This window comes from Rhizophagus irregularis, chromosome 22, assembly GCF_026210795.1.
Source record: "Rhizophagus irregularis chromosome 22, complete sequence".
Taxonomy (NCBI): domain Eukaryota; kingdom Fungi; phylum Glomeromycota; class Glomeromycetes; order Glomerales; family Glomeraceae; genus Rhizophagus; species Rhizophagus irregularis.
Window position 1 is genome coordinate 703,295 of NC_089450.1, and position 15,124 is coordinate 718,418.

A 15,124-nucleotide genomic window follows, 5' to 3' on the forward strand; every position below is an offset into this window, starting at 1 on the left:
ATACGGTGAGGTGAGTGGAGTGATGATGCAAAGTTAATCTAAGTAATCTATTGCGCGGGTTCGCATGATTTCAATAACGTAAAGAATTTTTGACACGTGTGAAATTATAAGTTATAATGTATTTTTAGGGAGACTTTTCGTCAAATTGACGAACTACTAACTAAATTGTATTTTGACAGACAATTAGCCAAAATACGACGTAATTAATTAGTGAAAGTATAATTAGGATTAGGATTAGCCAAGCTTTATAATTATTTATGTGAATTTACTAATAATATCCGATCAAAGAAGGGTGCAATTTTAGTAGACTTCCTCCATATTAACAGTTAATCTATAAAAAGTTTATTATGTTTGGCGATCTTTAAGTTCATAGCCCTGTGAAATTTAAACCCTTTGATCAAATTGTTGGGACGCACAATTACGCACAATTTACGCACAATAATATTTATAATATTTTATCAGAATTTTTTAAACAAGAATAAATTTCTTTTTTTTCAATTCAATGGTAAAATGTTTCACGGTCATTATCCTAATCATTATCTTATGGTGTATTTTATTATACTGTATTAGGTACTGATCTATTTCTATGGTTGTAGAACCTAAAGGTGCAAACTTAATGACGTGACGTAACTCTTAGTTTAGTCACGTCATAGACATAATTAGGAAGTTTGCATTCTACTACTAATTATATTATAATTAAACATGTAGACGTATGATACATTTGCAACACTTAGTTAAGTCACGTCATATACATAACTAGGACGTAACCATAAGAGGATAAGTTTGCACCCTTAGTAGAACCCTCCTTGTAATTAACTTGTCCTGGTTGATGTTATCTTTCTCTTCCTTTATTTCCATGGTTGAGAACTTGGACTACTGTACTAGTGGCATCAAAAGAATTGTTGGTTACTTTCATTCTTCTTTGATAGAATCCTTATCATCTATAATTCACTCTTATTGCTTTTTTGTGTGCTGAATTTCCTCTGCAATAGGATTCAGCACATCTTTAAGCAAATGCTTGAGCTATTGAAAATGTGAAAATGTAGGTTGAATTATTAATTATTAAAATTTAAAAATTACAAATATGTGATATATAAATATACTTATTTTGTCAGACTGCCTAGATATACTTATGACAAATACTTTAGATTTGAATCAACATTTTGTTTCTTGAGTTGACCTGGATCCATTTGATTTTTTCATTTGTTGATTTTTGTAATTCATACAATGTTCGAATTTGTATACAATTTAGACAATTCCTTTTTGCAATTTTATATAAATAGATAACATTTACATTAAATCATCAAAATCATCTGATACCTATAGTTTGTAATCATAATGAGCTTTACCTTTTATTATTAACATAACTTCTATATTATTTTACTTACTTTTATGATAAAGTTTAGCATCTATGTCAATTTCAGTGATAAAGTACTTTTGTTAAAAAATTGTTTTAAATACCAATTGTATCCAACAATGATTTTTTTTTGTATCTCTTTAAATTTTGTCATTTGCCTTTGAAAAATTTAAGAAAAAATATATTTATCAAAAGAACTCTACCAAGTTTCTCAATTTTATCTTCAGGATTAAATGAAATAGAATTTCATAAAATTAAGTAAAATCATTTTACTTCATATCTAAATTTCAGTTAAAAAGAATTATAATAACATTATTAAATCAGAAGTATTTAAAAAGTATAATTTTTATAAGAATTTATTACTTATGTGTAAAAAATTAGAATGCAAAAGATTTATCTAAAGGAAATGGATTAATATGTAAGAGAACTATAGAAACTAGTAATTATTTTATTATTTTATTTTTTCATTTTTTTTTTTTTTTGCTATACTTGAAGTTTAATACAAGTATAAAAATATAAAAAAAATAATGTATACATGTATAAAAGGTATATATATATATTGTCGTATATATAAAACAATTATTTATTATTTTGCTGATTGAAATCAATATTATAAAATATATACAAACCATATTAGTTTTTTTTCGCATAATTTTTTACTGATAAATTATTTTATACTATTTTTTTTGAAGTATGAATAATTCAAATTTCTATTTAAAAAAAAAATTATTATTTAAGTTTTTTGTTTATTATTATTATGCAAATGGAAATGGGAATAAATAGGATCCCAGACATCTCTTATAGAACTCACAACTGACTTTTTGCCAAAAAAGATCCAATTTGCTCTTTTTTATTTTCCTTTTTTTGCGATTATTTCGGTATCCAGTGATCTGATTCATGCGGATTTTTTTTTATTTTGTAGAGCTCGATGAGAGCTACAAAACAAAAAAATGTTCGTACAAATTGAACCACTGGATGCTGAGATAATCGTGAAAAACTGATTTTTTTTTTGTGAAATTTAGGTCAATTTGCAAAAAAGTTGCCACTGAATTGTATATGTAATGTCTGGGATCCTGAATAAATTGTTTTCAATATTTTAGCTGACTGGCTCTTTTTTATGTATTTACATACAAAAAAAAAATAATAAATGAATTTACTTTATTTTTTAAAATTTTGTATATTGTATACAATTACAATCAGCTTTCGGTATAACACTGGTAAAAAAATGATTTATCCTACACATATCTTACACATATTGGGTACTCAAAATGTAGAAAATCATACACAAATAATACACATATCATACACATATCGGGTACTAATATATATATCATACATATATCAGGTACCTGATAGGTATACTATATATATAAGTACCCGATATGTGTATGATATGTGTATTATTTGTGTATGATTTTCTACATTTTGAGTACCCGATATATGTAAGATATGTGTAGCATATGTGTAGGATAGACCATTTTTTTACCAGTGTAATGAAGTAGACGTTTAGGCAGGACTCGTCTACTATTAAGATAGGTCGCCTGTGGCCTGGGTAAGGTTTACATATAAAACTCTTTGAAGATACTACTATAAAAGGAAATTTTATGTTACATTGTTATGATTTTTTTCTTTTTAGTCAATTAACCAATAGAATTTAAATATGAAAGTGAAATTTCTACTGGTAATATATTTTAGTAGTAGGTGGGATCCTGTTTAGGTTGATCAGACCTCTGTTATAAGTAAATTTGTTAATATTATAATGGATTATTTAGTATAGTGAAAAAATTTGGTATAATACAATAAAATATAGAAAAATCAATACATTTATAAAACTTTATGATCATAAAAGAAAAAGAAAACGTTATTTTCTAATATCAAATTGCCTTTTATATTAAAAATTTATCAGTTTAAAAGAAATTCAGTATAAATACTGGTCAAAAACTAGGAAAACATAGCTTGAGCTTAAATTTTATTAATTAATGCTGAAGTGACTTTAGAGAACACAGAGTGATCTATAAAGTACCGCAACAAGTGCAGAACTAATAGAAAACAAAGAACAAATAATCTTCCAAAATTACATATAAGAAAAGCTAAGATTAAAAACCCCACCCTCTCTATATAAATAACTACAGCTACTCCCCCAAATCTATTTCAAAATTAGTAGAGTCGACTATGCTATACGTAACCCATCTAGCGCCGTACCTACTACAAGAATTGGTAAAGAATCTTTAAGCTACTATTAGCACTATCAAAAATGCATAAAATTCAATTTTTCCTATTTGACTACATACTATAAATAATGAACCTATTTTACAAAGACCTCCAGAAACTTTTTAGTGTTGTGCAGTCCAGCCAATGAGGAACTTTTTAGTGTTGTGCAATTCCTGAAGAACCACTCACCTCATTGTGAATGATCCTATACAGAGGACACTCATAGAGTTCCAAACGGGTCAGGTCAACCTGGGTGATCCGACGGGTTGACCCAAAAAATTTGGGTCGGGTAGCAAATTTAATGACCTGACCTTAGGTCAGGTTAGTCACAAGTTGGATACCTGACCTGACTCGTTGACCTGATATATTTTGGGTAAAAAAAAAACGTTTTGGCATTTTTTATATATAAAAAATGCCAACAGGACCCAGAAATATATATACAGGAGTAGGGTACACAGATGCGTCACCATCATAGTGGAATTAGACGTAGTAAAGTTTTGATTTGCGTACAATTTTAGAATTTTTCATCTATAGTTAGGTCATCAAGATTGCGTATTTTTTATCAAAATTTTTATATATAAAAAAATAGTTTGCGTATTTTTGACCTAAATTTGGCTAATCTTATATATATAATATATTTACTGTACGTACTTATTTAATTAACCGAATTGTAAGAAATTTCTAAGGGTTAAAAAGTGAAATTTTAGAAAAATATTATTAAAAAAATGGTAAATTCTATTTTTTCACATTAGTATTTTATTTTATAAATAATATAGAAGCCATGATAAAATAATTAATAACTTAATGTCTGAAATTTTATTTGTGTATTTTTGCAGGATTTTCAATATCAGGTGTCAATTATGCGTACTACTCATATAAAAAGTCTCTGCGTACAGCTCATAGTAAAAAAATTTTTCGCCACCTGACCCCTATATATATATTTCTGGGTCCTATGCCAACCCATTTTTTTTTGACCTGAATCTGACGTTTGTTCATAAAAATAATAATAATAAACGTCTTTTTTTAATGAAAAAATGCTGAACCTGATGTTATTTCATAAAGTAAATAAAAAAAACATTTTTTAATGAAAAAACGCCAAATCTGACATTATTTCATTAAATAAATCAAAAAAAAAAACATTTTTTTAATGAAAAAATGCTGAACTCAACAGTATTTCATTAAATGAATGAAAAAAAAACATTTTTTAATGAAAAAATGCCAAACCCAACATTATTTTATTAAATGAATAAAAAAACGTCTTTTTAATAAAAAAACACTAAAACTGATGTTATTTCATAAAGTAAATCAAAAAAAAACATTTTTTTTAATGAAAAAATGCTGAACCCGATGTTATTTCATTAAATAAATCAAAAAACTTTAATGAAAAACGCCGAATCTGACATTATTTCATTAAATGAATAAAAAAAATGTTTTTTTAATGAAAAAATGCCGAACTTGACATTATTTCATTAAATGAATAAAGAAAATATTTTTTTAATGAAAAAACGTATAACCTGATGTTATTTTATTAAGGAACAGTCTATTAGTCAATGGGTGTGCACGATTGGCAAAAATGGAATGCCATATTCTTCCAAAGTAAAGTCTATGAGTAAAAAACTAATACTTTACAACTTTGGGAATATAGAAATATAGGTTTTTGCGTATCATTTTGTGCAATTTTTGGGATAAAATAAAAAATAAAATTTGTGCAACAGAAATCGTCAAATTTGCTGCATTTTGAAATTTTATATAAAAACTGCGCATCAAATTTGTGAACTTTTTATTATGACAGATTATACATATTTTCCATTTAATTAACAGACATATAACTATATTTTTAAATTAAAATAAATTTATAATTATAAAACATAATGAATAATTCTAATTTTTTAATAAACCAAAAACTTACTGATTTTGCTAAATAAAAATTTAAAAATAACAAAAAATCTAGTTTAATAATCAACTTTTTAACATTAATAAAAGTTGTTTATTTTGTCAAATTGCACCCATGAACAAAGTTTTAAAGGTGATTCTTTGCTTAGTTATCTATCTCATTTTTTACCATGAAAATAGTTTACGCAAACTATATATAAAAGTCACGTGATTTACCGCAATGCAGTAATTTTAACGATCTCTGTCACATAAATTTTATTTTTTATTTTATTTGAAAATAACTCGAAATGATAGGCAAAATCTTCATTTTTATATTTTCAAAATTGCTAAAGTATTAGTTTTTTATTCATGGACTTTACTTTGGAAGAACCATTTTTGCTAATCATTTTCTCTCGTTAAGTAATGAATCGTCACTTAAATGATTAAAAAAATGTTTTTTTAATAAAAAAATGTATAACCTGACGTTATTTCATTAAATAAATCAAAAAAAGATGTTTTTTTAATGAAAAAAGCTAAAACCTGCCATTTTTCATTAAATGAATCAAAAAAACGTTTCTTTTAAACATTAACAGATCAGGTTATGTACCCGACCTGACTCAATATAAAAAATATTTTGGCGTAATCTAATATGTAAAAAATTCTGAAATGTTCTTTTCCACAAAATAATTGTAAAAAAAACGTTTAGAGCTTTTTCTTATAATTTGATATATAAAAAATGCTGAAATATTTTTTTTGATCTAAAATATTGGGTCAACGGATCAGGTCAGGTATCCGAACTGATCCATAATATTTGGGTCAGGTCATCAAATTTGTGACTCCTCTCAGATCAGGTTAAGTCAATTACCTGATCCTATCCAACCCATTCAGAACTCTAAACACTCATCTTATTATGAACAATCCTTCAACCTAAGATCTACTAGATAAGTCAATCTAATGATAATCCAACATGTGACCACCTTGATCAGCATACTACAAAAACTGCAGTACTGAACCTGTCACCCCTTTATCACTGAGAGATCATTGATTTTAAAATTAGTAATACTGAATCACCATGACGATCAAATTTTCCAGTATCCTCTCACCTCAAAGAAAATAAGATTACACTAAAAAAAGCAACTAAAAAAAACAAAAAGCAAAAAATAAAGACATAAATCTTAGGAAAACTCAAAGTGTAATAAGAAAAACCTAAGTAAAAAACACCAAATATACATTCCAACTCCATCTTCTTATTTTAAAAAACTAAAAATCCTGTTAACAATTTCAATTAGCAAAAAATATGTTGGTTGATAAGCTTTTTCCAAGAAATACTAGTCCAGCTTGTGAACTATTTGGCCAGTTAAACTTTAAAGACATAGGAACTCAGACACACTACTTTTCAACTTTTCAGAAAGCCCAGAAGAATGTTTGTATGAAACTGCCATCTTATAGCATTGTTGGTAACTCCAAGACTCATAATAATAGTTCTAACTCAATATAAGCCATAAGGAGTTCAGGCGAAACTAAAGACCTTAGTAATAACTTCATATAACATCAAAAAGTTCTTTTACTATCACTCAAGGCAAAAAATCCTTATATTTTTCATCCATGTTTTCTTGGAAAAACTAGGCAAACTAGGCATGATAGCCACAAACTTTATTTAAAAGTGAATTTCAATATTAATTAATAAACATTAAAACAGCACGATACAAAAGTAAGAGCAACATAACAGTATCACTACAGACTATTCAGAGAATAAACTAAAGTAAAACTAAAGACTATAAACTAAACAATCTAAAGCATTATTCCTAAAGCTATATTTCAAACCAAGTAAACGCTACTGTACGTAAGATTTACTTCCCACTTAACCTTCATAAAGAACGCTAAACTGCCTAAACAGGATTGGACAACTGGTAAACCTAAATGTGCCATTAATCCTTACATAAATTTTTGTAAGGGGAGTAAAATAAAATTAAACTATAAAGAATAACTATGTAAAAAAAGGAAAAAACACTCATAGGATAAACCTAATTGAGTAAGAATGAAATTTAAAGGAAATAAAAAGAAACACGTACACAAAAAAAAGAAACCATAGACCGGATTACAAAAAGAAACAAAAAGGAGAGGATAGTATAATAAAACTCTACTACAAATAATGGAAATTAAAATAAAAATAAAAACAAAAACAGTAAGCCGCTATGAGCTCATAGCCTCATTTCTTTCAATCACGGTTAAAATTCAGTGAGAAAGACGTTGCACTTAATCAGAGGTGGACAGTCAATACACATGACCAAAAACAGAGCGTGATGTTAGAATAACCCTTTCTCAGCATCGATTACAAAAAGTTAGTAAAAAACAAAACCTATCCAATATCGGCAATAGAGATAATAAGGCCAAAGGAGAAATCCATATACAATCAAATCCAAGTCCAAAAGTTTGCCCAAAAATGATCAATGTATATATAGAAAAAAAAGATCAATCACATGACTAGGATGATTATTTAGAGGGAGTAAATCAATTTTGGTTTATTTTTCAAATTTCCAAAATGCACAGAAAAGTGGCGCAGAAAAAAAAAAAATAACGAAAATAAAATAAAGATAATAATAGAAAGAGTAAACTTCACTTACCACATATTTCCCTTCAAGAGAAAGCTGGAAATCTAAAAAAATAAAAAATGAGTTTGTTAGTATTGTTTAATAACGCTATTTAATATTATACATCCACCTAAACTTAATATACCGCATGCTTCACTTTAAGGAAGGACTAAAAGAACAAACTCGGCTTACTTAAATTTGCCAAAACTCATTCAGAAGGCCGTCCTTAGTTCGTTCTAACAGAATCCACAAAAGAACAGAAAAAAAAATAAATAATAAAAGCCTTATTTTTTTAAAGACTTTTTTTTTAAATTTATGACCAACCGATCAGATTATCAGATTGATAAACTAATCAGATCAGTAAGTCACTTGACTGATACTGATGCCAAAACTATATGTATATCATATGATATACTATGTTGAAACACTGAAACAGTTTCGGCAAGTTACGGCAGTTTTGCGATTTTGATAGGTTTTGCAATTTCAGCATTTTTTGATGATTTTGCAAAACTAGTTTCAGCAGTTTCATGTATGCCATTCTGCTAAAACCCTCTAGTTTCGGCAAGCAACCTTATAACTCACATTTGAGTTTTAGCAAATTCAATCAAAATTAAGTTAAATTTATAATTTAGATAAAGCAAATTGATTGAAAATTAATTAATAGTCATAATTATGAGTTTTAGTAAATTGTATTGATTCTACAAAGTCATATTTTATATTTGAGCAAATTGGTACTTTTTTTTATTCTTTTTTTTTTAACTTTTATTGATAATATTTTTAAAAATATTAGTTTCAGGGTCCGGGTTATATTTTGGCCAAAATTAAGCATAATACAGGCCAAAAACTGTCCAATGAGTTTCGCAACATTTTATTTTTTAATAATATTTATATTTAATTTATTATTTTTATTAATTATTATTTTATCTATAATTTACATATTTTTAATTATAAATTACAAAAATTAGCAGTTTAATTTATATTAAGAAAAAATGTATTTGTAATAGCCTGTTACATATCTTATTTGTAACATCCTTTTTTTATTTTTTTTTAATAATAAATTTAATGTGTTTTACAAATAAAATTTTTATATGCAAAATTTAATTTGGAAAACTTTTACTTAATGTATTTAAGACAGTTTCATAGACAAAATTTTAAGTTATAAGCAGTTTCTTGAAATTTTTTAAAAAATTCTTTTGTCTTAGTTACACAACTGATCTTTTGTTTTTGTTTACATTACGCCTGATCTTAAATTTTAATTGGATAAAATTGGAGGTTGTTACAAATAAGACGCGTAACAGGCTGTTACAATTAGATTTATCCTTATATTAATTATTGATTTTTTTTATTGATAATAAAAAAAAAAATTGTTAATTTTAGTAAATTAACAATTAAATTTACCAATCTACAAATAATTTGAATAAACTGAAATTATATTTTATTAAGCAAATTTAAACTTATATTATTTAGTATTTTACTATAACTCGTATTTTGAGTTTTAGCAAATTAGTATAGATTTAAAATGTGATAATTTGATTTTTAGCAAATTAGATCTATTTTAGTATGAGCAAAAATGCTTAAATTTATGCAGATCAATTATGGTTATATATGTGATGTCTGGAATTCTGCATTTACTTATTATAAAAAAAAAAAAAATTAGTAATAATGTTATATATGCCACCCAAATTATTTTGGACTGCCGTAATTATAAGTAAAATCCCAAATTCAATTATGGCATCCCAAATTATTTTGGCACTTTACATAGTAAATTATATATAAATCGAATGAATTATGGCATCCCAAATTATAATTATGGCATCCCAAAATAATTTGGGCAGCATGTATAAATAATGTGCTAAATTTTTATTTAATGGTAAAGAAAACAGCCAATTCCTTTTTTAGAATTAGCAGACTTTACTAATAACAAAGTAGGATATTATCTGCTTGAGTTGGTTATCAAGTGAACAAGAGAAATAAAAAAAATAAAAAAAAAAGAAAAAAAGGGAATAAAAAAATAAAAATAAAAATAAAAATAAAATAAAATAAATAAAAAAAAGCAGGTAATTTCAAGGAATTACCCACTTTGCTCACTCTTACCCAACCCAAACAAACAAATCCAGTACCCTTCTAAGTAAAATTTGTGAACTCCCCGACTCAAATGAGTTATCCGTTCTAATTTTAACTTAGAAAGTTACCCACTTTGCAAATAAAAAAATACACACCTCTTTTAAAGTCTCCTAAGCCATTTACAATTATTAAGAAAATCAGCAATGTTTCATTTAGAAAGTTTTTGTCTGTTATCTAATATTTCAATATAAAAATAATGCTGTAGCTAATAAATAAAAAAAGGAATGAGATTAGATAACAAATATAAATATCAAAAAAAAAAAAATTTCACATTTTTAATATTTAATACGCACTCTTTTTCAAAAACTCTAAAAAATTTCTTCATTTTACCAGTAATTGTAAATCTCTTCATTTACCTATTATAAGAAAGAAAAAATTGTTAATAGTGTGCTAAATTTTTATTTAATAGTAAAGAAGACATAGCCAATTCCTCCTTTAGAATTAGCAGACTTTACTAATAACAAAGTAGGATATTATCTGCTTGAGTTGGTTATCAAGTGAACAAGAGAAATAAAAAAAAGAAAAAAAAAAGAAAAAAAGGGAATAAAAAAATAAAAATAAAAATAAAAATAAAAATAAAATAAAATAAATAAAAAAAAGCAGGTAATTTCAAGGAATTACCCACTTTGCTCACTCTTACCCAACCCAAACAAACAAATCCAGTACCCTTCTAAGTAAAATTTGTGAACTTCCCGACTCAAATGAGTTATCCGTTCTAATTTTAACTTAGAAAGTTACCCACTTTGCAAATAAAAAAATACACATCTCTTTTAAAGTCTCCTAAGCCATTTACAATTATTAAGAAAATCAGCAATGTTTCATTTAGAAAGTTTTTGTCTGTTATCTAATATTTCAATATAAAAATAATGCTGTAGCTAATAAATAAAAAAAGGAATGAGATTAGATAACAAATATAAATATCAAAAAAAAAAAAATTTCACATTTTTAATATTTAATACGCACTCTTTTTCAAAAACTCTAAAAAATTTCTTCATTTTACCAGTAATTGTAAATCTCTTCATTTACCTATTATAAGAAAGAAAAAATTGTTAATAGTGTGCTAAATTTTTATTTAATAGTAAAGAAGACATAGCCAATTCCTCCTTTAGAATTAGCAGACTTTACTAATAACAAAGTAGGATATTATCTGCTTGAGTTGGTTATCAAGTGAACAAGAGAAATAAAAAAAAGAAAAAAAAAGAAAAAAAGGGAATAAAAAAATAAAAATAAAAATAAAAATAAAATAAAATAAATAAAAAAAAGCAGGTAATTTCAAGGAATTACCCACTTTGCTCACTCTTACCCAACCCAAACAAACAAATCCAGTACCCTTCTAAGTAAAATTTGTGAACTCCCCGACTCAAATGAGTTATCCGTTCTAATTTTAACTTAGAAAGTTACCCACTTTGCAAATAAAAAAATACACACCTCTTTTAAAGTCTCCTAAGCCATTTACAATTATTAAGAAAATCAGCAATGTTTCATTTAGAAAGTTTTTGTCTGTTATCTAATATTTCAATATAAAAATAATGCTGTAGCTAATAAATAAAAAAAGGAATGAGATTAGATAACAAATATAAATATCAAAAAAAAAAAAAAATTTCACATTTTTAATATTTAATACGCACTCTTTTTCAAAAACTCTAAAAAATTTCTTCATTTTACCAGTAATTGTAAATCTCTTCATTTACCTATTATAAGAAAGAAAAAATTGTTAATAGTGTGCTAAATTTTTATTTAATAGTAAAGAAGACATAGCCAATTCCTCCTTTAGAATTAGCAGACTTTACTAATAACAAAGTAGGATATTATCTGCTTGAGTTGGTTATCAAGTGAACAAGAGAAATAAAAAAAAGAAAAAAAAAAGAAAAAAAGGGAATAAAAAAATAAAAATAAAAATAAAAATAAAATAAAATAAATAAAAAAAAGCAGGTAATTTCAAGGAATTACCCACTTTGCTCACTCTTACCCAACCCAAACAAACAAATCCAGTACCCTTCTAAGTAAAATTTGTGAACTCCCCGACTCAAATGAGTTATCCGTTCTAATTTTAACTTAGAAAGTTACCCACTTTGCAAATAAAAAAATACACACCTCTTTTAAAGTCTCCTAAGCCATTTACAATTATTAAGAAAATCAGCAATGTTTCATTTAGAAAGTTTTTGTCTGTTATCTAATATTTCAATATAAAAATAATGCTGTAGCTAATAAATAAAAAAAGGAATGAGATTAGATAACAAATATAAATATCAAAAAAAAAAAAATTTCACATTTTTAATATTTAATACGCACTCTTTTTCAAAAACTCTAAAAAATTTCTTCATTTTACCAGTAATTGTAAATCTCTTCATTTACCTATTATAAGAAAGAAAAAATTGTTAATAGTGTGCTAAATTTTTATTTAATAGTAAAGAAGACATAGCCAATTCCTCCTTTAGAATTAGCAGACTTTACTAATAACAAAGTAGGATATTATCTGCTTGAGTTGGTTATCAAGTGAACAAGAGAAATAAAAAAAGAAAAAAAAAAGAAAAAAAGGGAATAAAAAAATAAAAATAAAAATAAAAATAAAAATAAAAATAAAATAAAATAAATAAAAAAAAGCAGGTAATTTCAAGGAATTACCCACTTTGCTCACTCTTACCCAACCCAAACAAACAAATCCAGTACCCTTCTAAGTAAAATTTGTGAACTCCCCGACTCAAATGAGTTATCCGTTCTAATTTTAACTTAGAAAGTTACCCACTTTGCAAATAAAAAAATACACACCTCTTTTAAAGTCTCCTAAGCCATTTACAATTATTAAGAAAATCAGCAATGTTTCATTTAGAAAGTTTTTGTCTGTTATCTAATATTTCAATATAAAAATAATGCTGTAGCTAATAAATAAAAAAAGGAATGAGATTAGATAACAAATATAAATATCAAAAAAAAAAAAATTTCACATTTTTTAATATTTAATACGCACTCTTTTTCAAAAACTCTAAAAAATTTCTTCATTTTACCAGTAATTGTAAATCTCTTCATTTACCTATTATAAGAAAGAAAAAATTGTTAATAGTGTGCTAAATTTTTATTTAATAGTAAAGAAGACATAGCCAATTCCTCCTTTAGAATTAGCAGACTTTACTAATAACAAAGTAGGATATTATCTGCTTGAGTTGGTTATCAAGTGAACAAGAGAAATAAAAAAAAGAAAAAAAAAAGAAAAAAAGGGAATAAAAAAATAAAAATAAAAATAAAAATAAAATAAAATAAATAAAAAAAAGCAGGTAATTTCAAGGAATTACCCACTTTGCTCACTCTTACCCAACCCAAACAAACAAATCCAGTACCCTTCTAAGTAAAATTTGTGAACTCCCCGACTCAAATGAGTTATCCGTTCTAATTTTAACTTAGAAAGTTACCCACTTTGCAAATAAAAAAATACACACCTCTTTTAAAGTCTCCTGAGCCATTTACAATTATTAAGAAAATCAGCAATGTTTCATTCAGAAAGTTTTTGTCTGTTATCTAATATTTCAATATAAAAATAATTATAAATAAAAAAAGGAATGAGATTAGATAACAAATATAAATATCAAAAAAAAAAAATTTCACATTTTTAATATTTAATACGCACTCTTTTTCAAAAACTCTAAAAAATTTCTTCATTTTACCAGTAATTGTAAATCTCTTCATTTACCTATTATAAGAAAGAAAAAATTGTTAATAGTGTGCTAAATTTTTATTTAATAGTAAAGAAGACATAGCCAATTCCTCCTTTAGAATTAGCAGACTTTACTAATAACAAAGTAGGATATTATCTGCTTGAGTTGGTTATCAAGTGAACAAGAGAAATAAAAAAAGTAAAAAAAAAAGAAAAAAAGGGAATAAAAAAATAAAAATAAAAATAAAATAAAATAAATAAAAAAAAGCAGGTAATTTCAAGGAATTACCCACTTTGCTCACTCTTACCCAACCCAAACAAACAAATCCAGTACCCTTCTAAGTAAAATTTGTGAACTCCCCGACTCAAATGAGTTATCCGTTCTAATTTTAACTTAGAAAGTTACCCACTTTGCAAATAAAAAAATACACACCTCTTTTAAAGTCTCTTGAGCCATAAACACTCATCTAGAAAACCAGTAATGCTCCATTCAGAGAGCTTTTGTCTGTTGTCTAGTGTTTCAATACTGTAACTGATAAATAAAAAAAGGAATAAGGTCAGATAACAAATACAAGTATAAACATCAAATAAAAATTTCGCGTTTTTTAATACTTGATACGCACTCTTTTTCAAGAACTCTAAGAAAATATGTGCGCCTTCATCTTCGTTTTGTCCTATCACTCTATAATAAAAAAAAGATTTTTTTTAATATTTATAATAAAGATTCAGGTATAAAAATAATAAAGTAATAAATATTTACTATTAGCTTTGCTGAAAATATCGTCAAAAATTTTGATCACGGGAGTCATTTCGTCATTTCGTCCCTTTCTTAGGCGTACGCGACGTCTTTGTTTGTTAGGCTTCTTCAGAACGGTCTTTTCAAAACTCCTTAGAAATGAATATTGTAGAATCGTCCGATGAGTCAAAAAAAAATTTACATAAAACAATACAAAAAAAAAACAAAAAATGGAATTTTTACTATAATGCAAAATCTAAAATTTAATTTAATCATCATCATCGGAATCATCTTCACAAGGTTGATAATATGAAGGATATACATTTGTTACTTTATCTCAATAGGCCAATACCAAAATCCATTAGATAACTTATGAAAATCGGCAGTGATACGCATTCCGGGTATAGCATAAATTCCTAAATCTGAATTTACACAGATAAAAAAAGGTTCCGCAGTAGACACATCGAATTCACGTAACTTTATTTTCTTGAGAAATTCATTAGAATTTGAAGGGTTTCATCTGCGGAAGCCTCCGATATATCCTTTTGAAAAGGTTCAACTCTAATAATTTCACATTGTCAAAG